The following is a 27,537-nucleotide window of genomic DNA, read 5'->3' as shown; positions in this document are numbered from 1 at the left end:
ATATTCTGAAGTCTGCTAGACTTACCCCTCCTTGATTTTTATCCAGTTTTTATTTTTTTATACTTATCCATGCTTTCTCCCCTCGCCAAAGGAATTTACAGATCAGGATGTCAACTTTGCGGTGGAAATCATCTGTGAGGAGGAGCGGGAGCATACTGATCAGATAGTTAATCATTGGAGTGATCATCAGTTTAATAGTTTCGATTCTGCCCCACCACGTTATGAATTTGGAGACCAGGTGTCCACAAGTTTCTTGATCTTTTCTAGTAGTAGTTTCTCATTCTGATGTAGCGTGTCAATTAAGTCGCTACCAAAATTTATACCTAGGTATTTGATATATCCTACTTGCCAGGCTAGGCCCGACACACCCAGGGTGTCTCTCGTGCAGTGAATATTTAGTGGTTTGCATTCTGACTTGTGCTCCGTTTAGTTTAGACCTTGAGAACCTGGAATATTTTGCTATCATCTCCATCAGGGCCTCAATTGATGTCTTTGGTTGTTCAGTTTCTATTAGTATGTCATCCGTATAGGCGGCTAATTTTACTTCAACACCATTGATATCGAACCCTTTTATGTTCTTATTTAATTTGATATCTTGGATGAGGGGTTCCAGTGCAAGATTTGATATCTTGGATAAGGGGTTCCAGTGCAAGTGTGGCAATGAGTCTTAAGCAACATATGCTTGCACATGTCATCAGTTCCTGCCGCATAGGTTTTGTTCTTTACTCCACATGTGTTTTATAGTTTCTATTATATATGCACAGATGTATATATGAATATAATCATACTTGTATAGTATAGTGCCAATCTGGGTGAGAAGCAATGAAGCGTTGACCGAACGGCAGAGCTCAAAATTTCAGTTTAAATTGATCCATGAAGAGATGTGCATTCAATAAGTTTCTAAATTGCAGGAGAGTAGTTGCATTTCAGGTGTTGGTGGAATAATGTTCCAGGTTATGGGTGCATACATGGAGAAGATGTACATTCTGTTTTTTTTCCTTCTTGAACTGATTTATTTCCAGTCTAGCGATGAACCAGTAAACCACAGTCTCTATTATGGTGTGTATTTGTCCATTTTTATATGTTAGGCATAAACCCAAAAATTATATTAAACTATATATTTACTGAAGTTAATTATGAAATCTCCTACAATACTTTATATTTTCATGGGTGTGACTACATGTACTACAGTTTTAGGGAGAAAATCTGTCACAGACTTAGCTCTAGCTTCTAGAAAATAAAAATAGTCTCCTGGTTTTAAATATTTTAGGTCTCATATTTTATGCGCAAACCAAACATATTATCTAGGACATCAAACTATGCATTTACAGAAGTTAAATCTAAGTGAAGTATATGAAAATATTTGTATAGCCTCTAGTTAGATGTGCATTATTTCAGTTCTATTTTCTGCTCTAACAACATCACATTTTTGATGTGAAAAAGGTCTTGTGTACTGATATTATGAAAGTCAGTAATGGAAACTGTATCCAGTCTATCATTACATTCCTGCTTTACAAATCATTTAAAAACAGGAACACAGTGGGTTCTGGCAGGAATACGTCTTAAATATTTTATTCCCAAGCATGCTTTAAAATAACACGTATAGCTCAATAATGTAGTGAGGTAAGGGACTGTTGCCATTTGTCACTCTATCTGGTGCAATGGGAAACTAAAATTGTAACAACTATGCACTCTTCAAACTGCAACGTGACATTTATTTTTAAACATTGGTGACAATGGACAAGACTCAACCGATACAAATCTTTATGCCTTTTAAGGAAGCGTTAAGATTGCTGAGATCAAACTATTTATTCTGGCTCACACTTCCAGTCCAGAAAAGGAGAACATTTCAAAATTGTCTGTCATCTGCACAGATTTTCTTAGACTATAACTTTCCTTGTCTTGTGACATTGTATTTTGCACAGTGTTATCTATAATTCGGCATCTGGTTCAAAGTCTCCTTTTGATTGTCCTGAATATTAGCATGACTGAAACTTTAAAAAAAATTGTATTGGTCCATTTTGGTGGACTATTCCCCAATATTGATTGGATTTGATTCCAAATAGCTGGATATTATCAGTTGGGAGAACCATACTTGGATTCATTTGTTATGGAATGAGTAGTTAACCTAAGTATAAAGTTATGCTTTTCTGTGTATTTGTGTATCCGTATAGTGGTGTGCTGCATAGTTAGTTGGTTGACAGACAAGACAATAGTCTATATTGTTTGATTTATATTATTACCATACAGGGATTGTGGTACATTTGTCTACTGGCTAGCCTTTATTGATTAGATTTTCACATGCAAAAACTATAACTGATGTGTAATGGAATAGACGCTTCATCGAAGGGCAAGGTTTGAGACAGGGCCAGCAGTGTTCTGAATTGCGCTGTTTACAAGCTAGGTTGGATGTGGTCTTGGAGCACCCTTTGTTTTTTATGTTTACATTTTTTATTTTAAAAAGTACAGCATGATACTGTAATATCACAGGATTTGAAACAATCAGAAGTTCACTGCCCTGATGATGTTCTGCAAACTTCTTACTTCTTGCTCTCACCAAACATTTTTAATTTATGGGGGGGAAGAAGAAAAAGAATTACAAGTAGCTTGTTGACAACAGCAAAAGAGACAAACTTATTAAATCCAGTTAATCATTAAGACAGATATTTCTCACAGCTGTCCAAGGATCTTGATCAGTGAAGAAGCAGACCAGAGTCTCTGTTATGTTATGAGTATTTGTGGAGCGTATTATCACCAGCGAGTGTGTCCTGTTGTGTGCTTAGCCATGCTTAGGGTACGTTGGTCAATTGAAAATTAGAAGTTGAAAATGGCATGTGTGTGAATAGGAGTCCTGCTGAGTGGAGGTGACTGGGCGGTTGGTGGAAGGAGATGTGACTGTTGAGGTAAGTGGGATCTACATTGTGTAGTGCCTTGAATGTGTGTGCGAGAAGTTTGAAACGTGGTGTTCCCTGAGGTGTGGTGTGGTGTGAGTTCTATGTGGGAGGATAAGAATGAGGTTGTCTGCTGAGTTCTGGATGGTTTGCAGTATTCCGGTGAATAGATTGGTGATCCTGGTGTAGAAGGTGTTCCCATAGTCCAATTTGTTGGTGACTTAGCCATGAGGGACCATTTTACTGGTGTTGTTTGGAAGCCCCTTAATCTCTTCCTCAGTATCTCCAGTATGTGGAAGCTGGGTGCAATGATGCCTTTGACTTGTGTGGTCATGTCCAGTTTGCTGTTGATGATGATTTCAAGTTTCCTGTGAGGGTAAGTGGGAATCACGTGTGTGTCTGAGTTCAGACAGTCACCAGTTGGAGTCCAACGGCGAGGTGTTCTTGCCAGAGATCACTATGTCTGTCTTATTGGTGTTGAGCTTCAGAAAGTTTCAACTCCCCATTCTGTGGTGTACTACAAATAGTGTTCAAACAGATCAATTTTCTTGAATCCATGTAAAAATCATCAAACCGATTCCTCTTGTACGAGGACAAATATATTCTCTCTGTGTTGCACCACCACTTGCTCATGGTTACTTACTGCTGCAGAAACCTCCATAGCTAAAATCTATTTTTTAACTTTAGCAGAGCATGCTTTCTCTGTGAGGTTACTTGGCAGAGGTCAAGGAAATATGAGATCCTATAGTTGCTATTCACACATTTCTCTACCACAAAAAGGATTTAAGGAGCCTGTTCCCCCAGAGCAATTTCAGGGCCTACTTGGTCATGTAACTCACTGTACTCTCCATGAAAGAGTTTTTTCTTGCGTAATGAAAAAGACTTATAACTGCGAGGTCCTCTCAATCTCCCAGTAAATTCTTCTATAGGGTGACAACAAACATAATGTAACCCGGTGATCCCCTATGCACATTCTCCAATGTTTCCAATTGCGACACTATATTGGTAATGGCTTTTATAGTAAACTCCAGGAAGTACAACAAATTCTCCATTATTGTGCATTAGCTCCCAAAGATATCTTTGTGTTCTCCAATGTCCTGGGTGGTTTGTTCTATCAAAACAACTTACCTGATTAGGGTCTCCAATTTGGTTTTCAATGATTAAATCACTACCTTGATCTCACCAGCTGTGGCATTCGCATAAAAATGATTATAGTGTAGTGATTTCATCAATAATAACTCTTTTCTGGAGAGATGCATTTTATAGGCACGGTCTCCTGATTGAGAGCTCTGTAGAACATATTTAGGAGTGATGGAGACCCATTTTTAAGGCCTCAGCCCCTGCATGATTGTTCTTCTTTTTTGGTGACATGATGAGCCATATGTCAGCTGCCACTCCAAGTAGTACCTCTGTGCTCAGCTCTAGGTACCCCTCATGGCAATTCAGGGTCTGCTTGCCTCCACTTTTGTATTGGACTCATTGAAGTGATATTTCCCTTCTCCTGCTGCTTGTCACTAGAATACAGGAACTGCAGAACACCCCCACCTGAGACCCTGGCTACCATACAGCTACCACCGCTTACTGGCTACCTCTTTCACTGTTGGTGCAGCATGGTTTTGTAACTAGAGATTGAGTGTTCCATGGCACACCTTGGCCTCCACGTTTCGTTCCGATGGTCCACCCTCACTGTCTCCAAAATGCTGGATTTCCTCTAGTGTGTTGGAGCTAAAAGCTCATGGCTCACGGCTCACGGACTCTGCTGCCATACTGAAGACCCACTGTTCTGGAGAGTGGTGGCGATGAATGTGTAGCTTCACATTTCTCACGCTGTCCAACTATGATTTCACTACTTTAGCCTGAACCTGCTACCTTCATGTTTCTGGTGAAATGCAAGCCAGCCACAAGGATGGGAGACCCATATTCTGTAGGATTGTGTCAGGAATACATCAGAGTATTCATACCGCATTCATTTGCAAAAGGAGGTCAAATCTGTAGTGAATAACCCAGCCTAATCTTCATCTCAAGGCAGGGTGATCAGCACTGTTCTTGTCAGCATCTGGAATTTCCAGTGGGCTTTGAAAATTAAGAGAGATAATAAGAAACAAAATGATTGTTCACTTCACTAGAAAGTAAAATGTTACCCTTCAGGCGCCAACACACATTTTGGAAAGGTTGCAGTCATTTTTGGAAAGTGTTATCTCACAGTTTAAAGAAATTAAATATCCCAAAAAAACTTAAACTGAGTGGGTATAGAAGATCCTTGACACGTAATTAAGTATTTATAACATTTTATGAACAGTTATGTGTGTGGATATACAATCTCTAAGCAATTTTCTGTTTTCAAATTTAACCAAGATAAGAAAACTAAGATGGACTGTTACATATTTATTATATATTATGGAAATTGCAGTGGTGATGACATTACTTCAATAAACAAGCTTCAACAGCCTGGGTCATTTTAAAAAGAATGCAATAAACATTTTATTGTTGATTTGGGTTCAATTGTTTTAAAGAAACTTTAATGAAATTATAGGAAATGGAATCATTCATGTTTTTACTCCAGTCATGCCCCAGTCTGCCTGTGCTGTATACTCACCACTGTCATCACTATTACCAAATAAGACAGGCATCAAGTACACTGATATACTTTATTTTGCATAAGTATTTAGGGGCATATTAACAAGAAACGGCGTTAAAATTATGGGCTTGATAATATGCCCTTGAGAATTCCCATAGATGCCCATGTTCTGGTGTCAACATGGGCTTCTATTGGAATTCTCTGCGGCATATTATCAAGCCCATTATCGCCACTTTTGCGGCAGTTTTCTGCCACTAAAGCGGCAATAATTTTAACGCCGTGCTTGATAATATGCGCCTTACTTTTAAAGCCATGCTAAGCACTTTAGTTTGTGTGCATTGTAAACAAGTCTGTTTAATGAATTATCAGATCCAGGTGTTTTTGATTAAACAATATGCATGGCTCAGCAATCAATTAAGGGCCTCTGTTTCCTGCTGTCCTTTTTTTCCTGCTAAAATGTCTGATATTTTTGTTTGTACAATGGCTACTAACTAATAATATGCTGCTGAGCAATTGAAATCCTCCATTCCCTGCTTCCCTTGTTTCCCACCAGTGTTTGGCATTTTTTTCGGTTTGTATGACTGTTCACTAATTAAGGGCCCCTGTATCCTGCCCTGAGACTGTCTTCTGATTGCAGGCAGCACTTTCAATGTGCATGAAGGACTATAAATACCATATTGAAAGTATGACTACCTGCTTAGGTTTGTCAGTCTGTCTAAAGAGAGGTGTGTCTCTTGTGAGTACCGCCTGTGGGGTCTAAAGCCTGTGCTTCTGACAAAAGCATGCAGACTCTCTCTCGTGGAAGCTGGTGGCTTGTAACCTCTCACCGGAATACCGAAGGATACACAGGTCATTGTAGCGGCTCAGGAGTACTCGCATCATTGTTGCGTGACTCACAGCACCTTTCATATATTTCCAAATTGGATTGGTTGCCGCTATTTGTGTAATTAGTTTACCGCGCCTCTCCATACCAGTACCCTCAATTGGGAAGTGCCCCATCCCACCCTACCTCCTTTGCTATGCGCCAAGACGCTCGAGTGATCTAATGTACCTCAGTGCGGCCGCAGTAATCCCTTCCTGGCATTATTGCACTTGCCTCATTGCTTGCCCCCTGCTATTACACTTGGCTAAAATTCCCTCAGGCATGTCATTTTTACATCCTGATGATGATCCCAATATTGTTTCTACAGGATAGAAACGTCGTCGACCTTATATGCGCTATAAACGCAATTGAATTAATTACTGATGTGAAACGGCGGCTCTCCATATTGTTGCTTGTTGCACTTCTTTAGACAAGTTAGAATCGTTTTTTGTCCTGCCTGAGCCTTTTTCTGAATTTGTGAATTTCTGTTCATTTGTGTCTTTGTTATATAAATTGCGTTCGATGCATGGATTGTGTCCCACTTTATTCTTGTGTTTATGTGATTTGATACATTATTAAATTTTCTGTCCGGCTGGATAGCTTTATTATAGCACTGATTTCAGGCCTATATTCATTGTTTTCTGTGTGAATCTCCCCTATCAGGGACTATTTTGTAATTGTAACCTGCCAGTTCGTCAGTCTGTCTAAAGAGAGAGGTGTGTCACTTGTGAGCACCGCCTGTGGGGTCTGAAGCCCGTGCTTCTGACAAAAGCACGCAGACTCTCTCTCATGGAAGCTGGTGGCTTGCAACCTCTCTTGGAATCCCAATCCCTTCAAGATGATTTTCTACAACCATGAACCCCGGAACTTGGTTGTTGAGCGGGCACTGTGGCACCACCCTCGCCTTGACTACAACTATCATTCTCTCACTGCCACTTAATGCTCCAGCTACTTGGCCCATTGCACGGATATCAGGAATACTCTTTATGGTTTCTCCTTTCTTCATGGATGCCCTTAAAGTTTGAATTTAAATGAGGATATTTTAGCAGACGAAAAAGAAAAAAGGAGCACAAGTAGACTTGGTTTTCTTTCTGTAACACTTTTGTGATATTTTCTCAAGGTCTTGCAACCAAAAAAATCTCTAAATGAACCGTTTTTGAAAAAGAGCAATTATTATGCAAAGTCTAATTTTATTTCATGGGTAAAATTGATGGCATTCTCCGCAAATCACAAATACCTGAAGCATGGAGGCAAGAAAAGCATGCTCAAGCTGAACGTAAATTATTCATGTATGGTTGTCTAGAGGATTGATTTATTTTGTCACAGAGTACCTCTCCTGGCAGAGTGTGACATGTCACTAGAACTTGAAGGCTCCTGTTCAAAAGGATCAACCCACAGGGCGTGGCTTTGGAGCTGAACATGGTGGACGCGTCTCCTCAGAGTTCCGCAAGTTCTCTCCTTCTCAGGGCCAGTATCCTGTGTAATTCTTGACCCCAGCTGCGGCCACCGTAGGTTACTCGCTGCGGAGCATGCCTTGACCCTGCTGACAGAGTTTGGTGGTGGTGGAGGGCTGGGAAAGCCCTGACCAGCGCTCATTTGGCAGCGGCCACGCACGAGGCCAAGAGCTGAGAGGGCCGTTCTGCGCCTGCTTTTGCCTTAATCACTGGAGAGGCGGCTGCGGGAGGGGCGGCCCTGTCTCATGCGGCCCCTGGGGGGGCAAGAGATGCAGACCAGATCCTGTAGAGCGGCTGTTGTGTGCAGACTGGGTGGATGGCCTGCAGAGCTGTCACGGCGCCATCGTGATGGCCCATCCCCCATCTTCCTGCACATCGGCGCCTGCAGGGAAAACACTCCAAACCTGGTGGGGCTCCAGCCGAGGTCCGGAGCTCTAAGACCACCACATTGCCTGGACTGCCCCGAATACCACCTGGGACTGCCCATCATGCCTGGGGCTGTGGATCCCGCTACTGAGGGAGTGACCATGCGGGGGTGCGCCAGGAGACCTGGAACGGTGGCGGTCACTGTCTGCGCCCGGCCTGGATCAACTGTGCTGAGACAACCACCTTTCTGCTAACGTGTTGGCGTCGCCTGTGGCCCTGAGTCTTTCCAGTGAGTGGCCCGACCTGAGACTGTCTTCTGCTGTGTGGCACCCCGTTTCTGCCCCCCGCGCCCACTTCCCACGTGACAGGTGTGTGCCGTGAGGCCTCTGAACCTGGGGCTGCCCGACTGGTGGCACTCGTGTGTGACCGGACTATATAATCTGCGGTCGCCCCTCTCCCCAGGGTGGGAGCCTCTCTGCGGCGCCTAGGCTGCTCTGGTGGCGGGCCCTTCCCAGCACACCTGGGACATCAGAGAGCTGTTCCTGTGCACTCACTGGGGGCTTCTGTGAGTGCGAATTTTGGAGATGCCAGGGCAGTACGCTAAGATTGGACCCGAGGTGGAGTGACACTCAGTGCCGATAGCCGTACGCCCTTCTCCTGCTGCCTCCCCCTTCATCCCTACCCTCAGTGAAGGTCAACCCAGTGCGGGCCCCTTCGGTCTGCTCCTCCAGCCGCCATGGGCAAAGACAAGCATGGTGCGGCGGCTCCCAAAAAGAACACCATGGATCACTACACCACTGCCACCTCTGAGAAGGAAGCTGCGGAGGGCCTGTCCTCTGACACGGCAACGTTGCTGGTGGCGATTAACCAGTCGTGGACCACTCTCGAGGTCCAGATCGGGGCCATTGGCTCCGAGGTTTTGTTTCTCTGCCAGGATCTTCGGAATCACCGAAGCAGAGACAAGGGTCTCCACTGTGGAAGACACTGTATCCACCCTCCAGAAGAAGATGGACAAACTTGCCATGGTCTGGCGTCGCGGGTCGAAGACACGGAGGGTAGGGCTCGCCACAACAATATCCACCTGGTGGGTTTTCCGGAGGGCTGCGAGGGGACATCAATGAATAACTTCCTTTCGGGTTGGCTTAAGGTGCTGCTGCCACCTGAGGACATGTCTTCATGCTTTGTGATCGAGAGGGCTCACCGTGGTCTGACCAAGATGCCGCTGCCTGCGATGCGTCCGAGGCCAGTTATCGCCCGTCTCCTCAACTATGCTGATCGGGATGCCATCCTTCAGTGTGCCCGGCTCCATAAAGACAAAATGACTTTTGAATCTCATCCCATCATGGTCTTCCCTGACTATACCATGTTGGTCCAGCAGCAGCGCCAGTCCTTTGTGGCGGCCAAGCAACGGCAGCGAGAGTTGAACTTATCCTATGCGCTGCTGTCCCCCACCCGGATGAAAGTGATCCAAAATGACAAGACATTCTTCTTTGACACCCCAGAAGAGGTCTCCGCGTGGACAGATGAGAAACGTAACCTCAAGCCTCACTCGCCACTCCATATAGACTCGGACTCCTCCCAGGGCTCACACAGGAGCAGTCGGCAAGACAGAGACATGGCCACGAGATGTCATAGATCTGGCTCCAATTGACATGCCCAGTGGCAGGTGGGCACTGAGGACTGAGGTAGCTTTGGGCATATAGACATATCTTATCCTGTTCTTCTTCAATGGATGGGCGAAGTCGCTGGCAGCGGCTCCATGCTGGATCGCTCCAGATCCTATGGGTTGGGGTCTCTATCACCAGCCCTGGAAGGTGTCGGACATAGTACGCCATGAACGTTTTGGGTAATGTTGGGTGATGTTGGGTGGGGGGATCCATTGGAGGAACCGCTTGGGTCATCATGTTTGGGGCCTGGGATGGGATTCCACCGGGATAGCGCTAAAAAGGCCTGGTTGGCAACCCAATATAGGATTTATCAATAGGGCGACAAGTCCAGCCAGATGCTCCCCAGGCTATGCCAGGCCAGAACGTCCCCGACGCAGGTTCCCCTATTGAGGTCCCCGGACGGCCACATGTGTGCCTCCCCCGAGGCCGTGGTTCAGGCCTCTGCTAATTTCTACGCTGCACTTTATGAGGAGTGCGAGGTAATTACCTAATCCCTTATAGATGACTTCTTCATGGATATCCCTCCTCGCCGCCTTTTGGATGAGCAACCCTGCACAAACACATTTCCCTAGACGAACTGCGGACGGCGTTATCCAATACCCACCCAGGAAGTGCACCGGGCCCAAACAGTTTCCCGTGCGACTTCCTGCGCCAACATATGGCGACTCTCGGACCCCATTTGCTTAAGGCGCTACACAAGGCCTCAGAGCAATGCATTCTGCCTCCAGATTGGCGATACGCCGAAATTGTAGTCTTCCTCAAGCCTGGCCGCACTCCTGAAGATCCGGGTTCATATCGCCCTATCTCCTTGTTGAATTTTGAGCCTAAATTGCTGGGGAAGGTCAAGGCCGACCGCCTTCGCACATGTATCCAGGATCTGGTACATCTAAATCAGTCTGGTTTCATGCCACAACGCTCCACCAGACACAGCATCAGACGGGCCCATAACGCTGTGGTGGAGGCTCATCGTCTGGGTCACCCCACGGCAGTCTTGTTGGCTGACATAGATAAGGAGTTTGACTCGCTGAGCTGGACGTACCTTTTTAAGCTCTTAGAAGCTGTCAACATGGGAACTCGTTTTATGGCCTATGTGAAATTAATTATTATACACAGATCTCACCACCTCGGTTTGTGCGGCCGGATGTTGCTCGACTCCCTTACCTATTTACAGAGGCACAAGACAGGGGTGCCCCCTTTTCCCTCTCTTATTCGCCTTAGCGATTGAGCCATTAGCCGAATGGGTGCGCCTGAACTCTGTCTTCCGTGGACTGGATTGGTCGCCGGAGTACTCAGACAGGAGTGCACTATATGCTGATGATGCCCTGTTCTTCCTATCAGATCCTTGGACCTCTGGGCCCCATGTGCTCCAAATCCTGCGGATTTTCGGGGAGACTTCCGGGCTATGCGCTAACCCATCTAAATCTATCCTGTTTCCCATTTGCGGAGAGCAGAGGAGTCAGACTTGGGCCTCGCAACTGATCGTTGCAGACGCGGGCTTTAAGTACCTCGGGGAATACATCACGCGGTGTCCTAAGAAGGCTTGGTCGTGCAATATAGCTCTGCTGCTCACCCCCCTTCGTGACGAAACGACGGTATGGTCCCACCTGCCACTTTCGCTAGTTCGCAGGTCCGCCATTTTCAAAATGGTATCTCTGCCATGCGTGCTCTATCCGCTGCAGAATTATCCGTATCCTTTATCCCCGTAGTGGTTTCTCCAAATGAATGCACTCCTGAATAGGTTCCTCTGGCAGGGGGGTGCAATCTGGGTGGTGCTTCCAACGTGTATCCAGTCTACATACTGTGGTGGGATTGCGGCGGCCGATGTCCGGGCGTATTACTGGGTTTCGCACCTCCTGGTGATCAATCTATGGTGGTATGGCTCTCAGGTGGACCCGGCCTATCTGTGGAAAGGCTCTTCATGGCTGATACTCCTCTGCTCCATCTCTTGTACAGCTGCTCGCCATTGGAGGCATTTCCCCCGGCCTACCGGACAGTTATTCAGATATGGAGCCGGGTGGTCCGGTCTATGATTTGGTGGGGTATGTTGACCAGAGGTACTCCCCTCATTCAGGGATCACACCTCCGGCCTTTCTCGACATTAGTGGGGTTTCGTAGGTGGGATGATATTGAGATATCCACTCTCAGAGACATTATGCAGGGGTCCACGCTTAAGTCCTTCCAGAGGTTGCAGGCGGATTTTGACCTTCACAAACCACAGTTCCATAGGTACCTACAGCTCCGTCACGCACTGTCCCCCCTGATACGGCATCTCATGTCTTTACCCGAGTTTCACCCATTGGAGGGTCGGCTGTTGATGGGGGATCTGGAGGCCCACAAAATCCGGCAAATCTATCAAACCCTCACTACACACTCAAAAAACACTATACATCAGACCCGAGCAGCGTGGGAGGCGGACTTGCCCGCCCCGACGGACGATGATTGGGCCGAGGCACTGGCTAGCCTAGGTGCTCTGCAGTTTCCACTAGATATAGGCTGATCCAATTTAAAATATCTCCACAGAATATATTACACACGCCTCCGCCTCTGGAAGATGGGGGCTATTCAGTCCCCACATATCTGCAATGTGATTCGGACAAGGGGTCGTTCCTTCATACGGTGTGGAGTTGCGGGGCACTGCAGCACTTCTGGTCGTGTGTTTTGTCTTGCATGGTGTGGGACATTCCAGCAGACCCTAAATTGACAGTCCTACAAAGCACAGAAGGCATTGGGGGAACAGATATAAAAGACACCTTCCGTTCTAAGGCCTCACATTGGCAAAGCAAGACATTGCACAGCACTGGAAGGCTACGTCCCCACCCTGCATAGCAAAATGGAAAATGGCAATGGATCGGTGCATGTCTGCGGAGATTGCAGTGTTTCAGGCAAGGGGCTGTCCGCAGAAACATTGGAAGATCTGGGCTAGGTGGGCTAAATACTGAGGTATCGACTTGTCCTTAATAGCGCAGCCAGCAAACCAAGACCCTATTGAATAGCTAGTGGTGAATGACTTGCCAGTTTAATGCGATAGAGTTACACAGATGTAGACAGAAACTCACTCGATGTGTTTATATAATGTTTTTTACAGTATGTATGGTGCGTGGTTGGGGGAGGGGGTTGTTGTTGTTTCTGGTCTGATGTTTCGCAGACTTCAAGGGTGGAAAATGTTCAATACCTAGAGTTTTTACAATATTCTCTTCAAATGTACTTTGCTTGCCGGGCTTGGCTCATCCGGTACTATGGAAAATAATTAAAATCTGTTGTTAAAAAAAGGATCAACCCACGCCCATCAATCTTTCTACAGGAGCTCCAGGTACACCAGAACCGTCACTCTCTCTCAACCTCTCTTCCCCCAGGGTCAGTTATTGGTGTTAGTTGTCTCTTCTGATACTAATGATTAGCCTCAAGGGGAAGTGCTGGAAAATCTTCATTTCTACAGAAGTCCTAGGAATTCAAGTTACAGTCTTTTTTGTGACAACTACAGGAATGCATTGAATATTGGTGCTTGCCACATATCAAATAAAAAGGCTTCAAAAAGTACATAATGCTGCAGACTCATCTTCTACCTATGAAATTGACAGTATGTCATAAAACAATTCAGAAACTTTCAGTTATAATTACATTAGAAATATGTATCTTTCCTATAACAAGGTTAGAAGGCAAAACTTTCAGGCACCTCCATAAGATTATAGCATGCTCCCACTGATTTGTCTATGCCAAACTCTCACTTGTCCTACCGATAAAGTAATGTAAAACATATACTTCTCAGTCCTCCACAACTGGAATTTTTTCACTTTGCAATATCCGTGAGACATCTTAACTTCATGGAAACACACCTGTTGCAGATGTGCTACAGATGATGTTGAGATATCCAAGCATGCACATTTGCTGGAGTAAATTTGCTCAAACAATTTCCAATGATATAAGGGGCCTAGGGATATTAAGCTGAGGGTCCAATGTATTTCAACTTACTTGAGCTATGAGGTGATACTGAATACATACCTTTTCTAGTGAGACATTGAATGATGCTATTTGAATTCTGGGCAATCACATTGCCAAGATCATAATTCGCTCTATCACCTTTGCAGTGATATAAATGACCAGCGATGTTGGGATGAGGGCTTAATGTACTACCAACAAACTACACAACTGTCACATTTTTAGACCACAGAAAAATGCCATAAAGGTCACTGTTAGACCTGGCACATTGGCGTGAGTTTCCCTTCCACTTTTTGCTGATGTGCCTCATGTGTTTTGTTGGTGTTAGTTGCTCAGGGCACTGTGCCACTGCTAATCAGTGCCACAGTGCAAGTGCTCCCTTTGAAAAAGTGTATACATTAATTGGTGTCCATGTTTGGCTTATTTGGTTTACTATCAGCCCCTAGTAAAGTGCACCAGGAGTGCCAGGGCTTGTAAATACAAATGCTGCTGGTGGGCTTGCAGCACTGGTTGTGCCACCCACAGAAGCGGCCTAGTAAAATGTGTCTAGGGTCTGCCATTGCAGAACCTGCGTGCAGTCTGGTACTGTCATGCTGACTGCGCAAGTGCACCTACTTGCCAGTCCCTAAACCTTCCCTTAACTGCATATTAGTCACCCCTATGGTAGGCCCCAGGGCAGGGTGCATTGTAGGCATAGGTAGGACATGCCCTGATGTGTGTGGCATGTCCTAATAGTGAATTACAGCCATTTTTGTTTTTCACTATTGAAGGCTACCTGCTCTCCATAGGCCAGAATGGGCTGCTGGAATTATTACACTCTATAATCCCAGCGGACTCAGAGATCATGGTAGAAAGTCAAGTTTAGTAAGCCTGAACTCAGAATAATAAAATACTTCTTTTAGTAAAGTTTATTTTAATATCCTGTGTTTGTAAATACTACTTTTAGAAAGTTAGTATTTACTTGCTTAGCCATTTCAGTCTGCCTCTGCTTTGTGTGTGTGTGTGCTGCCTAGTTTCAGTGAGGGGCCGGGCTGGGGAATTCCAGGAGACAGGCTGGCTGCCAGGTGGTGGGTAGAGAGATTACACCAGGATGGGTGGGAGGAGTACACCTTGACTCTGAACAGACCTGTGCTCTGCCACCACAATGCTGGCTCTGCCCCCTGTGGAGCGGCTGATGTCTCTGCCCTGTGCACTGAAAGGAAAGAGCAGAGTCACCACAACAAAGTGCTCCAAAACCGGACTGAGCCAGGCACAAGCCCCCTGGCGACAAAGAACAAAAGAAACTGTGAATAAAAGAAGGAGCCCTGCTCCTAAGAAATCAGATCCTGTTTACGCCAAGAAGAAACACTGCCTGAAGAGGAGGACCTGGGAAAGCTACATGGAGGACTACTGTCTCTAAGCCTGAGAGACTGGCCTGTGGTGGATGCCTTGCTGCAAGAAGGAGAGGAAAAGACTGAGAAAGACTTTGCAATCAACTTGTGCTTTGTGAACAATCTCCAAGGGCTTGCTTGTGAACTTGCCCCCTGACCTGCGCGCCAGGAACAGTGGGCACTACCCCTCCCAAGAGGAAAAGGAAGCTGCTGTTGGTGAATTTCCCTCCTGACTCCAGAGAACCTGTGTGCCCCATCCTGCTGAGCACCGCGACCCCTGCACGACTGTGCTGCTGTGAGCACCGTGACGGCCTGCCCTGACTGGCCTGAGCAAAGTAAACTGCTGCCCCCTCGAGCCGGAGCTCGCATCGTAAGAACGGATTGTCTCCTCTGAGCACCGAGCCTCTGTGGCCCCCGAGCCGTAGGGCCCATCGCAAGAACTGACGCCCCTAAGGTTCGCCACTGCTGGACGAAGTTGCAGCGCCTCGCGCTGAATTCACCCCCGAGCCGCCCCTCCTTCCTCGCACCTCGAGGCGAGCCGTGAAGTCCCGAGGCGCCCCACCAAGCACCGTTGTCCTCTGCCAAGTGGGACTGCAACGCGCCGTGGGACGACCCTCCTGTGACTGCCGAGGCCGCCCCGAACTCTCCACAAAGATCTGATGTACTGTGCACCCGAATAACATTGTACGAAGCGTACCCCCGACTGAACGGCCCGTACGGCTCTGTACGTCATTGTTCCCGTAAGCTTGCTCACGCCGGAAGCGTGAGCTATTGAAGGGAACATCCGGAAGAGCGTCCGTCTCGGTACGAAGCGTACCTCCGACTGTACGGCCCGTACGGCTTGAGTCCCTGTACGCTTGTTCACGCGGGAAGCGTGGGGAATAGCACGAAGCGTACCAACACTGGTACAATGCGTACCAATGCCGGTAAGACGCGTACGGAAGCCGCTTCGAAACGCACAGACCCCCAGAAGGTGCAGATTGCACCCAAATTGTGCATTTTAAAGAACTGTGGCATCATTGAACATTGCAAACAAGTAACTGGAACCATATTGAAAGTAAAGACTGTATTTTAAATCCGACCTGAAGAGTTTATATAAAGAATTATATTTTTACAAATACAGTCTGGTGTCTCTGTGTGGTGGGTTGGTGATTGTTGTGGGATACCATAAATGCTTAACCTCATGCCCTCTGGAATCTAGCCTGACTGCTCGCGCCACGTTACCTAGAGGGTGAGCAGGGGTTATTTTTCAAGAGTAATCCTTTGCCCTGACTTAGAGGAAAGGGTCCCTGCTTGTCGCAAGTGCATACCTGTGCCAACCAGAGACCCCGGATTCTAACAGTCACCAATAGAAACCCAAGCATCTTACACTTCCAATGCCCCTGAAACTGCTGTATGCACCCATTCTCAAGTTTTGATGTAATTGCTTGTTTTACCTTCACAACTCATGAAGCTCCTAGACCCAAACTGTTTAGTGCACATTTTCATAAAACCAAAAATTGGGTTAAAAATAAAAACAATTCTCAGTTGAAGCATGCACATATAGTAGTTACTAGTAAGTGTGGGAAAGAAACCTTATCTTTCTCTTTGTGGACTTGTTTTTAAGAGTATAGGGAATACATCATTAGCATTAAAGGATCATTATTGGCTTAGAAAATCAAGACAAGGATAACGCAATACTCATCCTGCTTAATGCTACTTGATGCAATTCAGTTAATTACAACAAAGGGATAGTTATGTGATTCTGCACCCCTATAACACAATGTGTTGATAATGAGTTAATGAGTTCTGTTTTTTCTGCTTGACGTTTTGAAGAAAAGGAACTCTATAAGGGAACAAAAGATCAAATTCTTACTAAAGGAGTTCATTTGAATCTGACAAAACAGTGCAAAAGGAAACAGGAAGAATACCCACTATCCCCTTCACTGTTTTATCTTTCTTTAAAACCATTAATCATCACTAACAATCATTGGCAATGCCAATATGCCTAGTTTTGCCTTTATGAATATTTGTTTTGCATATTTTAAAACATTTTATTGGGGAATCTGCCAGCCCTCACCAATATACAAAATGACTATAACTAAATATATATTTTGGTCTCAAAATGTACTCATTGTTCCTGACACTAAAGGAACCTCCTTTTGTGCAGCCGTGCTCCTTGTAAAAGAGTAGAATGACATCTCTCACAGTGAAGTTAGCCAGTGAACGCAGTGGGCTAACCCATGGCTAAATGATGTGTACTGTAGTGAGTGGAAGAAAAATGTGAATGACACAACAACAAACCAATGGAATTATGTATATATAGATTCACGGAAAAAACATAGGTTTCAGGGACGTTATAGTTAGAAATGATCATTTAAAAAACCTTTGAAATTTACTGAAAAAAACCATAGGTTTCAGGGACGTTATAGTTAGCTGGACATTTTACTCATACAAAACCAGAGAAATTCCATCGTTATAGTTAGCTAACTATAACTCGCGCCCCCGCAATGTCCTGCTGATGATGTCACATATTACACCATTCATGACATGGTCAGTGACATCACTGATGACATCTCAAATGACGTCACTGATGACATCACTGATGACATCATCCAGTGACTGTGTGTTTCTGTAAAGTTTAAAAATGTTTTATATATATGACAAGGTGTATTGAAGAATGAGTGGGTGTATAAGTGTCTGAATGGAGGATTTAGTAGGTGTGTGACTGACTATATAACTGAGTGATTAAATGTGTCTTACTCAATGCATGGTTTAGTGACTAAACTGTCTGAATGTCTGTATCAGTATGTTTGTTGTTGTGTGAGCTGCTACATTTGTTGGTCAGTAGCTACATGAGTGTCTATATGGGTCATTGATTGGTTGCCTGAGTATTTGTATGGGAGACTGAGAGTGTGTGTGGGTGGGTGGGAGGTGTGTAACTCTGTGCATAGATGTGTGAGTGGGTAATTCACTGGGTGTTTGGGTTCAAGAGTGCATGTGGAGACAGTTGTATGGGCGGGTGAGTGCGTGTATGGGTGTGTTGGTGAGAGATTGGTGGTCTCTGTGGTACATGTCCAAGTAAATACATATGTAAAAGGCGGTGTATGTGAGAGTTGGAGTATATAAATGACTATACATGAGAGTCATTGGCTGAGAGAGTACCTATATGAATGAGTGAATACTTGTATCAGTGATTGTATAAGATAGTAAGTATGTGTTAATATATGTTTGAATACGTGAAGTGATGTGTGTTTAACTGTATTGGTAAGGAAATGGGAGTGTGATTGATTCTTTGCATGACTGACTAGGTGTGTGAGTAATTCCATGGATGAGTGGGGGTGTGTGACTGTCTGTATAGTTGTATGAGTGCATATGATAGTGTTGTATTGATGAGTGACTGTATGTATGAGTGATTGTATGGGTAAATGAGTGGATGTGTGTGTAGACCCAGGAATGAGTGAGTGTGTATGTAGTAACTGGAATTAGTGTGTCGATGATTTCAAAAATGGTAGTCTGTATTTTAGAGTGGGTGTATCAAAGGTTATACTAGGGCAGAGCTCTTCAATCTGTGGGACGCGCCCCCCCCAGGGCGGCGCGACACCATCTCAGGGGGGGTGCGCACTCCACACTAAGATCTTCCATTTCAAAGTCTTTTACTGTCCCGAGGCATCACAAGTCTTCACCCATTTGAATTGGGAATTTCTTTATTGACGAGCTCTGGTAACTGAGGGCAGGAGGGGGGAGGGAAGGCACGACTTGAGCTTTTGTCATGTAAAGAGCTAACAGTTAACCTTCCCAGGAGGAGGTTAATTGGTAGAACTTGGATACTTCAGCAGCAGTGGGAGGCAGGGTCTCCTCTGCTAAAAACGAAAGCAAACGATCAGACAGTCCCTGTTCCTTTGCATTTGATTTCATAGCAGTGGAGAATCCTTGCCTCCCACTGCAGCTGAAATGACGTCTTTCCTTGCTTTCAGTTTTAGCAAAGGAGACATCCTGCCTCCCAAAGCAGCTGAAGCATTTCAGCTCTACCAGTTTAACCCTGTCCTGGGAGGAAGCTCTTATTAGAAAGGAGACAAAGTTTCTTTTAAATTTACACAGGCAGGCGCCCCAACGCCCGCAGGGCTTCAAGTTACCAAAAGAAAAATGCCAGCCAGCCATGTGTTTTTTAAACAGCCTGCAAATTGCTTGTCTTGACACCAAATATGCTTATAAATAAGTATGTCTACATTTGTAATGTGACTTTTCTGTCTTTGTTCCATTTTATTATCAGTCATGGACCATTCAGGCAGACCTAGAACACAATTAAAAGTGCTACTATTTATATTTGCTGTTCAAAGTATGCACAGACAAGTGCTGACAATACAGCTTTAGGTGACTGTTTATTTTTGTACCAACTAGGCCATCAAAATAATGAGCTGGCAACCCTAACCATAAAACTGGAAGTTTGTTGCAAGATCAGCACATTTATTTCCTCCACCCTGATCCCTGGTTAATGCCATAATAGCAATAGTTTAACATATCTGAAACCCTACGCTGCCGTCAATAACATGCTGAATTAGTTCAAGTGTCTGGGAATGGACCCTGCATTCAGACAACTCACTCCTCATTTTTGACCTTCACTTTCATGCTCACCCTGCCCTCACAGTGATCACCATGCACTCACACTGATCACCATGCACTCACACCATTCACCCTCTCACCCTGCACTCACAGTGATCACAATGCACTCACACTGATCACCATGCACACACACCATTCACACTGCACTCACAGCAATCACAATGCACTCACTCTGATCACCATGCACTCACACCATTCACCCGCTCACCCTGCACTCACAGTAATCACTCTGCACTCACAATGATCACAATGCACTCACAATGATCCCCATGCACCCACTCTGATCACCATGCACTCACACCATTCACCCGCTCACCCTGCACTCACAGTAATCAATCTGCACTCACAATGATCACAATGCACTCACACTGATCACCAGGCACTCACACTGATCACCCGCTCACCCTGAACTCACAGTGATCACTCTGCACTCACAATGCACTTGTGCTGTTCACCCTGTGCCTCACCCTGCAGTCACACAAGCACACTACTCACCCTGCACTCATGAAACACTTCACTCACATGTCCCCCTTACTGCTCAATGTGCATACTCACTCAAATAAGACCATCACTAACCATACATTCATTTATCCCACTCTGCACTTACATCTGCACCCAAATTCATATGGTCACCTCACTCACCCTGCAGTCACTCCTCTCACCTTACTCTCACACTGTCGCATCACTCAACGTGCACTCACATGGGTACTCCTGACACCCACACAGCGCAGAGGTTTAATGTGCCTGCTACAAAGAACGTGTACCATGCAGATCAAAGAACTGAGTGTGGGTAAACTATGAGTAGCGCTATAAATAAAATGAGATGTTTGCCAGAAAGGTGCTATAGAGAGATGGGGTGCATTGTTGGTGAGTGGTAGTGAGGAAATTCATGGAGAGGGATGAAATGGGGGAGGGCGCCAAAACAGACCGTTGCACTATGTGCGTCCAGTGCTAGGGCCAGCCCTGGATGGGAGTGTTAGCCCCCCCTGAAGTTCGGGTCTAGTTGCGCCCCTGTACACAAGTATGGGCATGTCGTGCCCCATCAAGGTTTTCGTCCTAAATTACAAAAGGACATTTTTACATGCACTGCAATCCAGAGCTGCCTTGATAGAGGCAGCTCTGTTTTTGCCCTGATGGCCTGGAATAATTCCTAAACAGATTCTTTTAAATACTGTTTTGTTTCATTTCATTTTAATGTGATTGATGTGAGAGACTCTATTACTATTTGCAGAGAAATGTTTTTGTTTCATGCAACAACCATAACAAAGTTTATTTTAGATGAAAACGGGTCCACACATTTATGTTGGTGGTGTTATTATTAATCTAGGTCATGTGTAAAACAAAGCATCCTAGTAAAAAGAATTTGTGCACATTTTATCTTGGAAAATTGTGTTTTGAGCTGTGTAATAAGCCTCTGTCATTTCACCACACCCATTCACAAACCTGCAGTTTACTAAACACTCTTATTGTGTTAAACATTATTTGCGTTCGCCACTGGGCGCTGCACCCTCAAGTGCGAAAGTCAGCTGATAGACGATTCCTCCCTTATATACGCTGGCTCTTATCGCGCACATCCGACGCTAAGCTCATAAGTGACCTTTATCAGTTTCTCCAAACGCCCTCTTCGCACTTCTATAATCCAGGAAGGGAGCGCTGGGAGAAGGAATTGGGTAGGTCCCTGAGTCAGGAAGAATGGGAACAGATAGCCTACAGAGTCAGACACTCGGCATAACACACAGGCCTCACTGAAACCTTCACTAAAGTCTCGACATATTGGTACTACACCCCGGAACGCATACACGCCATGGACCAGAGTAAAGAGGCCACCTGCTGGAGGGGATGCGGGCAGGTGGGAACATTGACGCATGTCTTATGGGACTGCCCTCTTCTCGACTCCTACAGGAAAGAGGTGATAGACAATGTAGATTCCCATTTGGATACTGAGCTACCGCGCTTCCCGGCCTATATCATACTAGGTCTCCCGAACAGGCTGATGTATCCCTTAAAATCCCGCAGAGGTAGGCAGATTGCCATTGCGCTGGGGTCGGCCATCCAGAACATTCTTGTACACTGGCGTTCCACTACACTCCCCACTGTTACGGGCTGGCTCCATAGATTGTGGCATGTGCTAGGTATGGAGAAAATGTCGCTGGTGGCGGCAGGGGTTGCAGAACAGTTCAGCGACATATGGCACCCATTCCAGTCCCTACTGGTCAAGGAATTCAGAGAACTGACCTGCCTGCGATATCTCCGACTCCTGCGGCTTACCAAACTGGAGGACTGAGCCTCGTGACTGAGCTCGAAACGGGGTACCAGGGGGAGGACAGCAGGGAAACACGGGACCGCCCGGCAGCATGCACTGGATGAGGGGAGGGTTAGGGGAAGAGGGAGTTCGGGGGTTGGGGTTTTGGGAGGGGGTTTCTGGGGAAGGAATTTGTTTCTTTTTTCTGAGTTTGCAGTCCGCGCAGATGGGTTTTGGTTGCAGAGCCTTCCGCCCGGAACAGAGCCTTGGCCGCCAAGTAGTGGCACCCTTCTCCGGCAGATATCCTCTGGGTTTGCTTTTACATGGTATATTAAAGAAAAGGGTTACACCTAGCGGATGGTTTTTCAGCATTCGCCTCCAGTAGGCAGGGGGGCTTTCCCACTCTCTCCAGTTTGTGACGCGGCCGGCCCCGAGGGGTTGTAGGCGACATGCTGTGTTTAAGGAGGATCTGTCTGCACGGATCTTGATGAGGCTTCTGACATGCTGATAAACTTGAGCAGTAACCCGCCGGCCCGCAGGGTTGTAGGCGATAGCTGCTGATGCCGTTGAAGATACTCTGTTAATAATAAAAAAGATTTAAACATAAACATTATTTGCCGAATATGGACCATGATATGCACACGGCAGTCGATTATGTAGTGTAGTGATTATGTAGTGTACCAGATTCCAGAAATTTCTGTCAGGTGGTGGGGGGGCCCAACATCTAAAAAAATTCAGCTGGGGGGGCTCAACCTACAAAAGTTTGAAGACCTCTGTACTAGGGTATGAGGAGGTGCATCAGATTATCACGTAGATGATGTCATCAGTGATGTCATTAGATGTCATCAGTGATGTCATCAGTGATGTCACTGACCATGTCATGAATGATGTAATATGTGACGTCATCAGCAGTGCATTGCGGGGGCGCGAGTTATAGTTAGCTGAACTAACTCTAATGGTGGAATTTCTCTGGTTTTGTATGAGTGAAATGTCCAACTAACTATGAAGTCCCTGAAACCTGTGGTTTTTTCAGTGAATTTCAAAGGTTTTTTAAATGCTAATTTCTACCTATAACGTCCCTGAAACCTACGTTTTTTTTCAGTGAATTTCAAATGTTTTTTAAATGCTAATTTCTAACTATAAAGTCTGTAAAACTTATGTTTTTTTCAGTGAATTTCAAAGGTTTTTTAAATATGAAACTACTATTCTGCTATTTGTCTTCAGACTTTTTTTTCTAACTTTTCCACAACATAAAAGAAAATAAACTGTAAAACTGTTGTGTAATGTAATGTATTTCAGAAATTACATTGTTACTTATCAAATAATACAACATAAATAAACATTTTGAAAACATATTGTTCTCCCTTTTTCTGCTGTTATCAGATTCTACTTAACTTCACTATTCACAGTGATGTCAGTGTAGTATCATCATAAGCAGCTGGGAAAAAAAACCAATCAACTAGATTGTGAAAAAAACAAATCACTAATTCTTGCAAGCACAATACGAAATCAACACAAATAACACATCCAATACTATTTCCGATTTTTAAATCTTACCTTTACTCTGTAGTTTCCATTCACACTTTTCCTCAAGGCCAAATAATGTGTCAACATTTTTTTATTTTTATTATCCAGTACGAATTCCTTAAAGCATCTTCCCATTTTCCCTCTGGGCCGAGTAATGTATCTAAAAGTTTTGTTTGAGAAATATTAAATAAGAGTAGAGTAATTCATAAGGTAATCTCGGTTTTATTTCCAAGTGTGTATAGTTACAGTGACTACAACCATTATTGCATTTTAAATATACAGAATAATGTCCACATGTGGTAGTAGCTCAAGCATGGAAAACAATAGCCAGTGTTGCAAAAGTTCTTCCAGAAATAAATACTTGACTAGCAACATAAAAAAATATTTTTGTTTCCACTTTTCTTCCATTTGGTCTACAGCGTTGTAGTATTAAAATTAGATATTTTCCATATCTTCGTAGGCATAATGTTGATAACATTTCTGATTGACAACGAGAACATTTCATATCATGATTTGCTTCTTTTACTAATTTCGGAAAAGGTACATATTTAAAGTCAGGAATTGTGAAATATAGAAATCATTCTCTGTCAACTATAGTGCTGGAAGTTAATGAACACTGTCCACATTTGTGATCCCATTTGTAACTGAGTCCAAATAAACTCTCAATCTGGATTCCTTCATCTTCTAATACCCCAACCATAACCATCAGAAACTCTTGTGCATCTTTTTGAATATTAGGGCTGAACGTTAAAGATCCAATACATGTATCTTAGAGTTGGCGAATACCAGAAGCAGTATAGATCTTACTTCTGTCAGAACTCAATTGTTCAAATAAAGTATAAAGTGCAGAACGTAATCGTTTTTCCTGACTTTTCATAATTTCACCATAAAGATCTTCTAGATAAAATATAATGTTTAGAATAACATTACCATAGCAGTTGACACCAGAAGCATTTTCTAATTGGTATCCCACAACATCATCACTTGTTTGTATTTTCTGTTTCTTTGCATCTTTCCTTTTCTCTTGAATTTGTTTCTGCTTTTCAACCACACTTGATTCATTAACATGTTTCCATTTTGAACACACAACACATTTTTCATAAATAGGATATTCACTTAAAGTTGGTGCATAAAGTCTTCTTAAACGATCATATTCTCTTACACAATAAGCACTAACCTTGTTTTCATCGAAATCAATTAAATACAAACCAGACAATGTTCTAACTCGAGATAATGCAACTTATGCCATTCCCTCTTTAAACACAGTTTTTCCAACATTTACTAAAGCATTATCTACACTTAAACCTTGAGATTTATGAATGGTTATTGCATATTCTAAACAGAAAGGAAACTGTTTCCTACGAACATACAAGTATTTTACCAGCAAAAAACGTACAGCACAACGCCCAATCTGTCTTACCTCTGTAATCTGATCAAATTTAATTTTCAAGAATTCATTTGCATTTCTATTTTGATATTTTACAAATTCAACAACTTTCCCCATTGTTCCATTCACTAAACCTACTTCTATATTCAAATTACACCTCAAAATGACCCGACAGTTTATACATACATCTAAAAGAAATTCTAAGCCAGCAGTTTTTGATCCAGACTCTTCCAAAGAATCCAATTTAGTCTGTTGTTTATTTGAAAGAAGAATTGTTATGTTTTGATGCTTGATTTTATCAATAGCTTCAATGTGAACTATTTCTTGATTTTCCAATTTCAGAAGCTCTTTTCTGCAATGTTCTTGTACAGTACTGCTGCTGGTGTGTTTTCAGTTGTAAACAAGTTCGTTAGTAGACGACTTTGTAAAGATTGTTTGCCATGTTTGCTTAGAACACCAATTCTTACATCTTTCAGAATATTTCCATACTATTCATCACTTGCTTGTTGCAAATTCTGAGTGAGTTCTTTATATTCAAAATTTAACCAGAGATTCACATTTCCAATACTTCCCAAAGATTTCCTAGTGTCTTCATGTAGAAGTGTTTTAAAGACTGATTCTCCTTTTACAGGAGTTAGTTGTAGCAGATCTCCAAATACAATTAATAGATTTCCTCCAAAGAGAACGTCGTAATCTGTTTTTAATACCTGTTGCATTCTTAAATGCACAAAAGCAAGCAATAAGTTTGAGACCATGCTCACCTCATCAATAATTAAAAGTTTCATCTTCTTCAGCACTCTTGACACTTCATATGAAGCTTCTCTAGACAAACTCCCTATATTCTAATTTGTTATCATGCTCAACTGGTAACATCAGTAATCCATGCAAAGTTATTCCTTTAACATTGTGCGCAGCTAATCCAGTTGGAGCTGTTACCACACAAGATAAATGTGAACCAGTAGTTTTTTGAAGATAACTGGTCAAAACTTTAATTAAACAACGTTTACCCGTTCCAGCCTGACCACTAATGTATATCAGAACCGGTTTAAATTATGAACATACACATTCTTTTTTTTTAATGTAACAAACCATGTTCTATCTTTTCTCTCACTTGCACATATATTTCTTTCTGTTCAATATTTACTTGTTCTTCTAACTTTTCCAATCTAATATTCTCCTCTTGTGCTTGTTTCATTGCAAGTTCGACTTCATACATAGCAATCGCTGCTTCATTTTCCACTATTGGTCGCACAAGTGGATCTTGACTACATGGACCAGAACTTTGACTATCTTGAGAGCTTTCATTAGCAACTTCAGCTGTAATAGTCTTTTCCTGTTCAACTTCATCATTCAACATTTTTAAATATGTAGGGAAAATTGAACATGCATTGCTATCTTTACATGCATTAAAAGAATCTTGTTAGCAGTCAAAATCTCCAAGTAATTCACATTCACGACACCATGGTTTCAACAGTTGGAGAAGTGCTAAATAGTAACATTCTCGCTTACCTGGAGTGTCACAGCTGAGTTTCTTGTGGTTGAAGGTTCCCTTTTGGGTGTTTTACTAAACATCCATGACATCCAACTACTGCATATTTTCCTTCTTTTAAATTCTGTTTTACATTTCTTTTGAAGCTGTAAAGTTGAAATACTTCATACAGACATAGCTGTTCCAGATGTCGACTCCTTTTCGGATAGTATGTATCCAACATATTAGTTTTAAAATGTCTGTACTGTCTGGTTCATTTGCTGCTAAGTATTCAATTTCTTCTAATGAATTCAACACTCTATTCCATGAGCAGGCAAGACCTAAACTCACCCAGATGATCACTTGTGATTTTGAATATAAACTTGAAGAGGACAAGAGGTCTGAACATTCATAGGATCTGATTTCTCGGTGAGAAAGCATTTTTAAAGTAAAGCTGTACAATTTTTGGTTAAGGATCTTCTCTTGTGCAATTTCCTCCCACATTGGTTTCATCTCGTTTTTTTCTGATTTCATTATGTATGAAGTTACATAGCATGCAACAGCAATTGAGTTGTCAGCAACATACTGGATGTCCATGTTTGCATTCCACATTTTTAAAATAACCGGATTGTAGTCATTAATATACTTTGACAGTTCTGTTCTTTTTAAGTTGTAGGTTTTCTTTGGAGATTTGGGGGTTATTGTGTGCCTTACAGAAGAAAAAAAGAATTTCTTCATTTAGAAATTACTGGATGTGGAAATCTAAACCGACACTTGGTATAAAATTTTCCTTTAGACTTGTATTTTCATCGGCAGTACTTTCCACAACGGTGACTTTGGAAACATAAAACTTGCTGTCTCAAGCTTCTATCTCCTCCTTCTCTTGGAACTTCACATGTCACATACTGTTCAAGGAAAGACAATACAATTTCATCTGACTCACTTCCAAATTTAGGTGCATCCTTGATCCACAATAACATATGTATATGAGGAGCACCTCTTGCTTGGTACTCCTTTCTCCAAAAGAAATCGGTAACTTCTCCAAGAGGTGGATTCTTTTTATTGCAGATGAAAGACATCATAGCATGAAACCTATGCTTAAAATATCTGCATACATTTACAGGATCCAAAGAACACAGTTCTCCAGGTGTCTTCATTTCAACATTCTTTATATTAGAATTTGCTTC

This window comes from Triturus cristatus, chromosome 4_1, assembly GCF_964204655.1.
Source record: "Triturus cristatus chromosome 4_1, aTriCri1.1, whole genome shotgun sequence".
NCBI lineage: Eukaryota > Metazoa > Chordata > Amphibia > Caudata > Salamandridae > Triturus > Triturus cristatus.
Note: the sequence above shows the minus strand (reverse complement) of the source record.